We start from the raw sequence: 12970 nt of genomic DNA, 5'->3' as shown, positions 1-12970 counted from the left end.
GCTATTATTCACTTGTTGTGGTGTTTAACCAAACGTTGCAGTTAATTTTGTAATAGCAATGTGTTTATGTTATAGATTTAATTTTGTAATAGCAATTTCATTCAATTGGTGCAAATTATACACCTTTTATTTAATTTCTTTTGCAGCATTTTAATTTGCTATTATTTCTTCACGTTATAATTATTTTCGACATGACATTATATGGACAACAATAAATATACTAAAGATAAAATCATATGGAGCATAACCAAAATTTGCATTGATAATAAAAACAAAATATTTACATTTTGGTTATTTAATGCCATTCACCAAATGGTAAATATCCTTACCATAATCTTTGCTAGTTATTTGAAATAAGACATAATAATAGCAGGAACCATAAAAATTGCACGTTCAAACACCCCTAGAACAAGCTTCCGCTGATATCGACTCTCATGTTTCCTTCATTTACCTGTTAAGAATAACCAATAAACTTGGTACGTGATATTTGAAAGTTACAGTAGAAACATAGAACTCAGCTAATTGTAAGACAAAATATTCAATCTCATATATTAATCCCTAAATTTAATCATGAGATTAAACTAAGTTAATAACAATTACACAGTCAGTCCAACACCATATATTCGTTCGTGAAGTGTTCAACCCGGCACCATCCTAACTTATAGAACCACTGACTTTTGTTGTATTTCTCCAATAACCGTCTCTCTCTCATCATCTCTCTCTTTCTCTCTATCTTCCTCTCTTCTCTCTCTCTCTCTATATATTGATTCTTGGGTGAAATACCCAATTCATATTATCAGCATAATCGGGGCTGCGTGGATGCTTTAGCAAAGGGTATTAATGATCAGCTCATATGATTAGAAATATTGGGAAGTCAGATTTAAAGTGGTGGTGGTCTCCAGCAGCAGTCGCCGGCGGTGGTGGCTGGAATCCGACAAAGAAGATAAGCTGTCCAAAATCTGAATTTCAGCTTTTGGTCCTTTGAAGAATTAATTGCTCGGAGACCTTAAAGGTTGAATATTGACTATCAGGACACACGGTTAGAAACCTCGAGATGTTAGCTTTCCATTGGTGTTGGAGCTCGGTAGTATTAATCGGCGGTGGTTGCCGGAATCGGGCGAGAAGTTCAGCCTGCTCGCTGGACCTATAATGAAATCTGCTGCCGCACCTGTTTTCGGAGCCAAAATCGAAGGGTTTGGAGTAAGAATTTGGGAATAATTCCTTCACAAAACTCGTAGAGGACATCATAAACTATAAGTAAGTGTTCAATTGTATTGAATTAGAGTATTCACGTGTTTGAGAGGTCGGAATCCGATGACAGTAATCTGCCGGAAACAAGGCAGTTTTGAGTATCTTCTTGCGGGACTGTTTTCGATATGTTGGGATCATAATTTGGGCTATGTGCCTCCATGAAACTTGTAGATTAAACTTCCACGTTTTATTTGATGTATTATTTGGACAATTTGGATAACCTTACAATTTGTTATGATTTTTCAAACGGGCTGTGACAGTAAACAAAATTATCCGAAAATCTGGCAGGTTTATGTGTCCATCTTTCGGGGTTGTTATGGACGGGTTATGTTGTTAGTTTGGGATTAGTGTCTTTAGTAAACTTGTAGATACAAATGTTATCTTTAACTATATATATTATTTAGGTCATTCGGATAGGTAAGACGATCGCAGTGATTATTTGAATAGAGTGCCACGAGAAGCAATTCTTAGTATATGTTTAAGAAATTGACTATGTCATATAGTGGATGGTAATATGGCTATATTACTGTTTGGAATCTTATTTAGTTCTAATATTTTCATAGGCGTTGAGCGTAGTAAAACTCTCACTCAAGGTTTAAGCTTAAAGATGCTTCTATAGCACTTCTATAACACTAGCGTTGGACTCCAGGTGAGAAACTATGACTCCTTATCCAATTTCTTTCCTGCGCATAATATCTCCTTTGTTTGAACCGAATATTTTGTATATATTGAAGCCTTCGATACCTTGATTATATTTGTTCTTGAAATATGATCCTTAATGTTCTGCGAGCATATTGTTTTCTTGGCTCGAACTTGGAACCTTGATCCTGTTTCCTGAAATCTGAACTTGTCATTTCTCTTGGTTGCTATGTTCACGGTTAATTCTTATACTTATTCTTGGCCTGAACATTTTCCTTGAATCGATATTGAACTATATTTATTCTCAAAATCTTGTCTTGAATGCTTTCCGAGAATAAATATTTTGTTAGCTCGAACTTGAATCTCATGTTTATTGAATTCATTGAGATATTGATATACTCGTTCTTGGAATCCGATATTGAACTTATGGTTCTTCTTGACTCTCATATTCATGAATATTCACTCCTTGACTGGAACTGAATTCTCGAACATGTTCATTATCCTGAGACTTGATATTCAATTATCATGATCGTGACTTATCTTGTGAATGATTGACTTGATTCTTGAATTTATTCTTGAAATGAATGACTTGATATTCCTAAAAGGAATGATATTGATTCTTGAACCTATTGTCCCCACCCTTGAGGACGCTCTTGGGGGAGCTGGGCCCTAGGACCATTTCGGCAAGACGATCGGGCAGTATTGGGCTGACGATGACTGGTCTCCTGAATGGTACCTCCTGATGGTTCGGACTCACGTTCGTTTGGAGTTAAATGTTCTTGAGCCGAATCGGCACTTTCCGGTCGTGCCCCTTGCTTGTTTCCGACCGAGCGGCCACTCGGGACGGAGTGGAGGGATAAGGATGTGATATGATTTTATTTGTTGGGAGTTACAAGGTTGGAGACCCTACCAAATATTGAACTCAAGCCGTACATGTTACACTCTTGTACATGCACTACAAGAAAAATGACTTTCAACAACACATAATTGACAACGTGCATGAAAAGTATGTTGTAATATTATATATTCTACAACATGCTTTTAATGCATGTTGTTATTAGCGACAACTCAATGTATTTTACAACACTCTTAGGTTGCATGTTGTTAAACTAACCTACTACAAGCTGCATTAGCACATTGTAAAATTATTCAATGTTCAACCAATATAACAAGATGCGTTGTTTCTTGTCATTATTTACTATATACTACAAGATGCACTTGCATGTTGTAAATTTATTCAAATTTTGTCGAATGAACAACCAGTTTAAGAATTGTCGGCATTATTATTTATGTTACCATGTCTTGTTATAAGTTCTAACTTTTAAGACCACACATTTAAAAAAAAAAATTAAATTAATTAATGTTACTTTGTATTGATATATAATATAATGTGTTCTAGTGCTAGTAGTTTTTTTTTTTTCTTTTTGAGGAAAATCTACTGGTCGTAGTTTATGAGTAAAATAATTGTAAATATATATTACATATATATAAGAGCGGATGTTGTCAATTATCCCCACATTATTTTCTTTCCCCTTTTTTTTTTGGCCCCCAAACATGTAAAACGACGTCGTTACCTGCCGCTGCCTTCTCCTTTTCTTCGATTTTATTTCTGCCCTTCCCCCCCTTCTCACGTTCTTCCCCTCACACTCGTTGGCCACCGTCCAGGGGGAGAGGTTCAATTTATATACACTGCACATTGCCCTTTCATCCAACGTCCGCCGCTGCCTCTCTTAATTAGGCTTATACTCCACCGATTGCCGACCGGGAAGAGCGATGCGAAGCGCTCGCCGCTTTAGGCGGCGACGAGCATCGAGGTCACCGCTTCTGCCGCCTACGTAGGCGGACAACCTCGCCTCCATTGGTGGTTTCTTATTTGGCTTCCGCAGTGGTGGATGCTCCTCCTCCGTCGGTGGCTCCTTAGCACCGCACTCCGTCAAGCGCGTGGGCCCCTTCTGCTTTTTTTTTTTTTTCTTGCCAAAACAGAGTCTTACGACCAGATAAACCTCCACCGCACACGAAGATAGGAGACAGCCATCAAACAACGAATTATTCGATTCGATTTCTCTATGTAAGGTCTCTCTATGTCTCTCGTTTTTGCTGGTGCACCCCAAATTGATTTTATATATGCAGAATTTTTTTGCTTAAACTGTGATCACCTCTATCAATCTATGTAGGTATATATTATATTAAGTTATTGTCTTTTGTAATGAAATGTAATGGCTGAATTGCAAATAGAAGAAGTATTGGTCTAGAAATCAGAACTGGTTGTTGTAGGGATTTCTAGATGAATATTATATTGGTAGTTTGATGGGTTTGTAGGATATAAAGTACTGTGAGTAACCTTTTGCAGTTTGAATTTTTCTTCAAGTTCCTTTTATATATCGAAGAAGAACATGTGTTGTTATACAAATAAGATTCCCTGAACCATTTTTGCTACTTTATGGTGACTAACAAAAGAGAAAGATCTTTTTTTTTCCAGGAATGTCCATGTAATCATTCGCTTGAGATCTGATGACTTGGGCAAACATAAACTAGCAAATTAACAAATTTTGGTAAGAATTTGTTTATTCATGGTAGTGAGGTTGGCATCAAATGTTTTTTATCGGACTTGCTTTCACTATTGTTTATATGCTCATTTTAGTAGCTTTTATTTTCTCATAATCGACAGGTTTGTACTTTAATAAGTCTAGAATACTTTCGAGATTCTTGTTTTGGTAGCAGGATTGATGCCGGACTCGGAAATTAACTTCAGTTATAACAATGTGGTAAGTATTAATATAGTATATAAACTTTTTCTCTTACACATAAACTATCTCTTACATGATTGATTATAGTCTAAGTGTTGCAGCTACGTAGCGAAACAAGATAAGAACTCTCTCTCTCTCTCGTATTTGTTATTGAATTCAACCTTATTTTAGTAAAATAACCTAAGCTCTTTCTTCTTGACAGAGATGTTGGTATCGATGCCATGTGGTAGCTAGAGAGGTTAGCATCAATGTCCTATACAAGAGCTCTATTTTTTTTGCTTAATCAAACAAAATTTACATTGGGTTTTCTTGTTTTTTGATCATTTTTTGTTTCGTTTGTGGAAGGCTAATAGTGATGTAGATGAGTTTATCACTTTTGAGAATGATAGATACTTTATTGTAACGAATAATTATTTTAATGAAATGATATTTTTTTATGGATAATTGTATTTCCAGTAAATTATTTGAAAATGGAAAATATTGATTTATTTATATATAGTAAAATTTTTTTTGTGAAAGTAAGTAAAAATTACAACATGCATATAAATGTTGTTAAAATTCTATTGCAAGATGCACTGGTCTGTGGTGGTAACACCAGCCACAACATGCATATGAATCTTGTGAATGCTATAGCGCAAAATACGATGTATGTTGTTGTAATATAAACGACAACGCCGTTTACCACGTACTTGGCACGTTGTTATTATTCGGTCACTTTTAACAACATGTTGGTCAACCACGTGCGCCCGAATGTTGTCGAAATAGTTTGACGACGTGCTTCGCGTGTTGTTAAAAGGACTTTTTCTTGTAGTGATGTTAAACTCCTGTTAATGAAATTCTTGTAAAGTCTCTCGATATATGTTCTGTTCTGTTGATTCTCATCATACTCATGGATCATATGTTTTTCACTAAGTCATTCGGACTTATTCGTTTCTCCTTTCTGATATTAATGCGCAGGTAAAAGAAAGATTTATACCTAAATTTTCATACTAAGAGTTAAAGCTCGTGTATGCCTCCGATTAGTCTCGTCGATAAGTATCTCTATTTATGTTCCGTATAGGAATCCTTTGATCGAGAATTTTGTAATAGAGTGAGTGGTGTCGAAGTCGACTTGTAATAGAACCTCCTGTTGTAAACACGATAGTATAGATATTGGGGGTTTAATGTTTTGATCGTCGAAATTTTGAGGAGAATATTTGGGGTCATTGAATGTACGGCATGTTGAGTGGTGTTCCGCCACGAGGTGCCTGCTACTCGGGGCGGGGCGCTACAGGTGGTATCAGAGCTTTGGGTTGGTAAAGCTTTGGGTTGGTAAAGCTTTGGGTTGGATGCCCGAGCGATGATGAAAAGGGATCTTTGAGAATTGTAGAGCTATGAATTTAATCTTGGGAAAATGAGAAGATAGGTAGTAATCGAGTATTAAAGGCATTGATATAATTCTTTAGCGTCTATTACTCATATAGATAGTTAGGAATACCCCGTAGAAATATCTATCATACACAACCTGCGACGCAGTTTTAGATTCTCGGTTCTTTTGGTTACTTCAATTGACTTCCAATTCTCCCAATTCTCCAATGTTGATCACGAGTGAGGTTTCTAGTCTCACTTGAATTTGGTAACACCTTTTCTTGCAGATATCCCATTCCTTTTTACTTCATAACTTGACTTCCTTTATCGAAACCATATTATCTCGTTTTGAGTATTGATTTACGGTGAACCAAATATTCGGGAGTTCTTTTGTTCACTCCTTATCATTCCAATGAATTCAATTTTGCTTCGTTGGCCTATACTGTCTAATTTCATTTGTGGATCGTAATAGATTTTCTTATCTCATTTTAATACCTCATAGTCTTGGTTACCAATGTTGTGAGGTTTCCTACCCCTTCAAATTCCACATGGTTTGAATTATCCCTTCTTTTGAAGCCCCTTACCTTATTGTGCTACCATCTCCACCTTCTTTCCTTTTTAAATATTCTATGGTTTTGGCTTATCTATTTGCCGAGACTTCTTTTCCCGTTCGCTCATTTTGAATACGTCATGACTTTGGTCATTTTCTTGTGAGGCTTCTTACTTCATTATGTTACCATCTGCTTTGATCATCTGCCTGGTTTAATCATCTACCTGATTGTGAGGTTTTGTATCTCTTTGAACACTCTATAGTTTCGGCGAATCTATTTGTCGAGACTTTTTGTTTCTTGAATATTGCTTTACTTAATCTATACTACTTCCTTTTTCAGTGTTCCAATTTCCTTGAAAATCTCGTGATTTTGTTTAAGTGCCTTTGAGGTCCCTATTCTCGTTTGATTTGGCTATACCATTGTCATTATTCTCATGTCGGATCAATCCTTCTACCTATTTTTGAGATTCTTGTTCTTTGGCCTCAAAATTCAATTCTTGTACATGTATTGTTCCATTGTTATTATTGATCACAATGGAACTCCCTTATCTCATTTCAAAACTCTTTATCTCATTTCAATACTTCGGCATCTCGGTTACCTACTTTTTCAGGTATTTGATTCTTTGTATACAATATTGCTTGACTATCTTACTTCCTCCCCACTATTGATCACGAGTGAGGTATTTGATCTCGTTTGAATGCCTGGATTTCCTTGTTCCGTTCTTTGTTGAGATTCCTCATCTTATTTAATACTTCTCGATTTGGGTAGCCTATTATGTGAGGTTTCTTATTCCTTTGAAACCTTGTGATTCGACTTCTTCATATCGCTTCTTGTTGTTCCCTCTCACTCATAGGACATGATTATTGTTAATTCAGGGTTAAAGGTATAGACCTTGTTTCGGCAATGTCATGTAATATGACTACAGATGTATGCATCTATTGTTATATCATCTTATGGATTCGACCTGGAATAATTTCGACGATTATCTTACTCGACGGAAAAAGATTATGTAGTTATCACGACTTAGAAATTCTATAGAGTTTGTTGACTCTTAAGGTATCTTGAGCATTTTGAATTCTTGATTCTAACCGTCAGGGTACAGGGAGCTAAGTGCTATGCAGGGCAAAGTGCTACCCAACGGGAGCCACCTCTTAATCTTTCATGAGCCACCTCTAGAGTCCCTAGTATTCGATAAGTCAGCTATATCTTGACATTGGATTATCTGTTTTTGCAATTCTATTTGGTTAATATCAAGAGCTAAGTGCTATGTGGAGAAGGTGTTTAAAGTACAACACCTATGTCAATAACACTATAGAGGATTGCACTTCTCTTTGTAAGATGTGAACGAACAACTACAAGAATTCGTCCTTGATGATCAACTTGCTATAAATAAGTTTTGCCCGTCATGTCGTTTGGTTGAAGTAATTCACCATCGGCATTAATAGACATAATGTGTGTAATGTTCGGACATGATTAAAGCGTGCTTAGTGTCGAACAATGACATTAGACAAGTTCACCTATGTTGAAATAGTAGTGAATTGAATGAAATGAAGGCTACTCAATTGTCGGATATTCTGAGTCATGACTTCTCTACGATAAGTATTTATTAGGCATGCGGTTGCGAAACCACGGGAAGATTGTATCAACCGTTGCCATTTTCGATTACTCTTGATTTTAGAAGTAAAGCTCTCTTCCATCAACCGTTGCCTGGTCGATATATTGTTCGAAAACCATTTCCTTGCGAACGCCATCTATAATCAAGCTCTTCTAGTGTCCTATGTTGATACCATAAGTAAATCAGGCAGGCCCGTCCTCTTTGATTGTAATTGTGGTGCATTCAATTCAACTTTATGTAGACCAATGAGAGGAGAATTTTTGTGGACCGGGAAAGTAGTTGCCTCCTTGTCTCCTGAAGATAATTTAGATCCGAAATCTATCTCTTGTAGCTAACTCACATTATCTCGATATAGATTATGAGTCATCTCGTCCTTATGGAAGCAACTATCCGCAATATGGGACGAAATCTCAGCTCGGTACGAGAAACGTTCTCAAATCTAACTCTCGTGTGAGTGGATGACTGAAAACATTGAAGGAACATTGAGAACGTATAACGCAGATTACTGTGATAATTGGGAATCTATCAAGCTGGAATACAAACATTTTCGCAGTGTTCATGGAATAAAGTGTCAATTGAGTTTGCAATTCAAGACTAGAGAGGCGGATAGCCAATGATAGCAAATGCAAAGAGTGGTGATTGGAGTTCATAGGGAATGCTACGGTAAAGTTCGACTTATCAAATAAAGATCAAAGTCTACACGAGATCGTCAAAAGAGCTATGCAAATGTGGAACTAGATATATAATTCTAATTGCATCAAATTTTCGAGCGAAACAGAGGAGAAGAAACACGTTCTCTTGAGTAAGGTGACACGGATAACTAGGGAGAAATTTAAAGATTCGAACGATGTGAGACCCTTATTAATCCCTTTCATTCCTCTCATCAGACCATTTGTAGGACTCCTGGCTACAACCCTAACTCGATTGTTTCCTCGTAGTTGATGTACCTCACAAGTCCCATTAATTGGTTTACGAACTATATCTCGGCCTTCAACTTCTAGAACGTTATAAATATTTAGCATCTTGCTCAACGGTAAGGCTACATCGAGTATGAGACCAATGAACTGTACGATATTGCTAATGGTGCCGCAGATATTAAGGTTCCACAAGCAGTACTTTCTAGTACTACCTCAGATTTGAATGAAATAAGTAATTTCGAATTCATTACGATAGTAGTTTGACTCGTTACTTAAGTCAATACCAAGTTTGGAACATATAGATTGTTAAGGAAACAATTTATGATATGTTTTAGGTATACCGACTAAGCTAACACCATTTTGATCGATTTCGAATGTTATTCATTGAAGCGACATGGCTTGAAGATAAATTATCATATGAATAGAAATCGGTCGCTATTGTCGGCACCAACTTCTATACTTGCTAGAGACTATACGCACAAGTCATATCTATCATGATAACGAATTCCTCAATCACAAGACTTGAAGGTGTTATGAAGAAACCACCAAGTTGATGCAACGGATGAGCAAGAAGATAATTTTAGGAAATTGTATTTCCATGTTCGAATAATAGTTGAGAATCTGGGGACCAGATTCTTTTAAGGAGGGAAGAGTGTAACACCCCGTAAATATGTAAGTTGTTTAAGTCTGGGAATAATTGAATTTAATTAGTTAATATGTGTCGATATGAGATTATAATATATCTCGAATTTGATGGGACGTGTAGAATTGTAATTATCTAAAGTTGTGGCATCTATTTAGTAATTAAGAAAACAATTTGGCCTTATAGCCAATTTTCAGAATTTATATTTGAGATAGGAATTGACGTGTACATCGTCAATTCACAATACTCCTTTGGCAGCCACGTTTCTTCTTTTCTCCCCAACTCTTCTCTCTCCTTCACCGTCTCTCTACCTCACCGTCTCTCTCTCATCATCTCTCTCTTTCTCTCTATCTTCCTCTCTTCTCTCTCTCTCTCTATATTGATTCTTGGCTGAAATACCCAATTCATATTATCAGCATAATCGGGGCTGCGTGGATGCTTTAGCAAAGGGTATTAATGATCAGCTCATATGATTAGAAATATTGGGAAGTCAGATTTAAAGTGGTGGTGGTCTCCAGCAGCAGTCGCCGGCGGTGGTGGCTGGAATCCGACAAAGAAGATAAGCTGTCCAAAATCTGAATTTCAGCTTTTGGTCCTTTGAAGAATTAATTGCTCGGAGGCCTTAAAGGTTGAATATTGACGATCAGGACACACGGTTAGAAACCTCGAGATGTTAGCTTTCCATTGGTGTTGGAGCTCGGTAGTATTAATCGGCGGTGGTTGCCGGAATTGGGCGAGAAGTTCAGCCTGCTCGCTGGACTTATAATGAAATCTGCTGCCGCACCTGTTTTCGGAGCCAAAATCGAAGGGTTTGGAGTAAGAATTTGGGAATAATTCCTTCACAAAACTCGTAGAGGAAATCGTAAACTATAAGTAAGTGTTCAATTGTATCGAATTAGAGTATTCAATATACGTGTTTTAGAGGTCGGAATCCGATGACAGTAATCTGCCGGAAACAGGGCAGTTTTGAGTATCTTCTTGCGGGACTGTTTTCGATATGTTGGGATCATAATTTGGGCTATGTGCCTTCATGAAACTTGTAGATTAAACTTCCACGTTTCATTTGATGTGTTATTTGGACAATTTGGATAACCTTACAATTTGTTATGATTTTTCAAACGGGCTGTGACAGTAAACAAAATTATCCGAAAATCTTAGGGTTTATGTGTCCATCTTTCGGGGTTGTTATGGACGGGTTATGTTGTTAGTTTGGGATTAGTGTCTTTAGTAAACTTGTAGATACAAATGTTATCTTTAACTATATATATTATTTAGGTCATTCGGATAGCTACGACGATCGCAGTGATTATTTGAATAGAGTGCCACGAGAAGCAATTCTTAGTATATGTTTAAGAAATTGACTATGTCATATAGTGGATGGTAATATGGCTATATTACTGTTTGGAATCTTATTTAGTTCTAATATTTTCATAGGTGTTGAGCGTAGTAAAGCTCTCACTCAAGGTTTAAGCTTAAAGATGCTTCTATAGCACTTCTATAACACTAGCGTTGGACTCCAGGTGAGAAACTATGACTCCTTATCCAATTTCTTTCCTGCGCACAATATCTCCTTTATTTGAACCGAATATTTTGTATATATTGAAGCCTTCGATACCTTGATTATATTTGTTCTTGAAATATGATCCTTAATGTTCTGCGAGCATATTGTTTTCTTGGCTCGAACTTGGAACCTTGATCCTGTTTCCTGAAATCTTCAACTTGTCATTTCTCTTGGTTGCTATGTTCACGGTTAATTCTTATACCTGATTCTTGGCATGAACATTTTCCTTGAATCGATATTGAACTATATTTATTCTCAAAATCTTGTCTTGAATGCTTTCCGAGAATAAATATTTCGTTGGCTCGAACTTGAATCTCATGTTTATTGAATTCATTGAGATATTGATATACTCGTTCTTGGAATCCGATATTGAACTTATGGTTCTTCTTGACTCTCATATTCATGAATATTCACTTCTTGACTTGAACTGAATTCTCGAACATGTTCATTATCCTGAGACTTGATATTCAACTATCATGATCGTGACTTATCTTGTGAATGATTGACTTGATTCTTGAATTGATTCTTGAAATGAATGACTTGATATTCCTAAAAGGAATGATATTGATTCTTGAACCTATTGTCCCCACCCTTGAGGACGCTCTTGGGGGAGCTGGGCCCTAGAACCATTTCGGCAAGACGACCGGGCAGTATTAGGCTGACGATGACTGGTCTCCCGAATGGTACCTCCTGATGGTTCGGACTCACGTTCGTTTGGAGTTAAATGTTCTTGAGCCGAATCGGCACGTTCCGGTCGTGCCACTTGCTTGTTTCCGACCGAGTGGCCACTCGGGACGGAGTGGAGGGATAAGGATGTGATATGATTTTATTTGTTGGGAGTTACAAGGTTGGAGACCCTACCAAATATTGAACTCAAGCCGTACATGTTACACTCTTGTACATGTTAAACTCCTGTTAATGAAATTCTTGTAAAGTCTCTCGTTATATGTTCTGTTCTGTTGATTCTCATCATACTCATGGATCATATGTTTTTCACTAAGTCATTCGGACTTATTCGTTTCTCCTTTCTGATATTAATGCGCAGGTAAAAGAAAGATTTATACCTAAATTTTCATACTCAGAGTTAAAGCTCGTGCATGCCTCCGATTAGTCTCGTCGATAAGTATCTCTATTTATGTTCCGTATAGGAATCCTTTGATCGAGAATTTTGTAATAGAGTGAGTGGTGTCGAATTCGACTTGTAATAGAACCTCTTTTTGTAAACACGATGGTATAGATATTGGGGGTTTAATGTTTTGATCGTCGAAATTTTGAGGAGAATATTTGGGGTCATTGAATGTACTGCATGTTGAGTGGTGTTCCGCCACGAGGTGCCTGCTACTCGGGGCGGGGCGCTACAATTTGCAAAAACGCTATGACATAATGCTATTAAATATTGATTTTGTTGAAGTGTCAAATGAACATGCACAAACGTACATGTAAAAAAATATGCACAAAAGTACATTCGCTACAACAATCTTGAAAACACGAAATACAACACTAGGACTTTAACACGCATACCCAAACAATAGCAAAAACACTAAATACAAAAGATACAGTGGAGTGTAGAAATAACACTCAACGTTTACGTTTACGTGGATTTTTTTATAGATTAATTTATATTTTTGTTTTAATTGGTGGATTTATTATCTTATAGGTACAAATTGATAATTAGGTGTCCATGAAGCAAGAATGATCA

The 12970-nt window shown here is 36.8% G+C and overlaps 2 long non-coding RNA genes across 3 annotated transcripts; both read left to right on the top strand.

Annotated features, from left to right (window-relative positions):
• The first annotated feature begins 3755 nt into the window (after positions 1 to 3755).
• LOC148766428 (uncharacterized) lies at positions 3756 to 5035 on the top strand. Of its 2 annotated transcripts, none has more exons than XR_016035081.1 (3): positions 3756 to 3958; positions 4370 to 4655; positions 4840 to 5035. It is a non-coding gene; the product is annotated as an uncharacterized LOC148766428 (long non-coding RNA). The 2 variants fall into 2 exon arrangements; XR_016035080.1 differs by having other exon boundaries at positions 3756 to 4442; positions 4559 to 4655.
• A 2192-nt stretch (positions 5036 to 7227) lies between these two features.
• LOC148766427 (uncharacterized) lies at positions 7228 to 11232 on the top strand. The gene is made up of 2 exons (XR_016034915.1): positions 7228 to 10583; positions 11145 to 11232. It is a non-coding gene; the product is annotated as an uncharacterized LOC148766427 (long non-coding RNA).
• The last annotated feature ends 1738 nt before the right edge of the window (positions 11233 to 12970 follow it).

This window comes from Erythranthe guttata, chromosome 12, assembly GCF_056151865.1.
Source record: "Erythranthe guttata isolate IM_541 chromosome 12, IM_541, whole genome shotgun sequence".
Taxonomy (NCBI): Eukaryota; Viridiplantae; Streptophyta; class Magnoliopsida; order Lamiales; family Phrymaceae; genus Erythranthe; species Erythranthe guttata.
The sequence above is the reverse complement of the archived record's forward strand: the minus strand, read 5'-3'. Positions and strand labels throughout refer to the sequence as shown.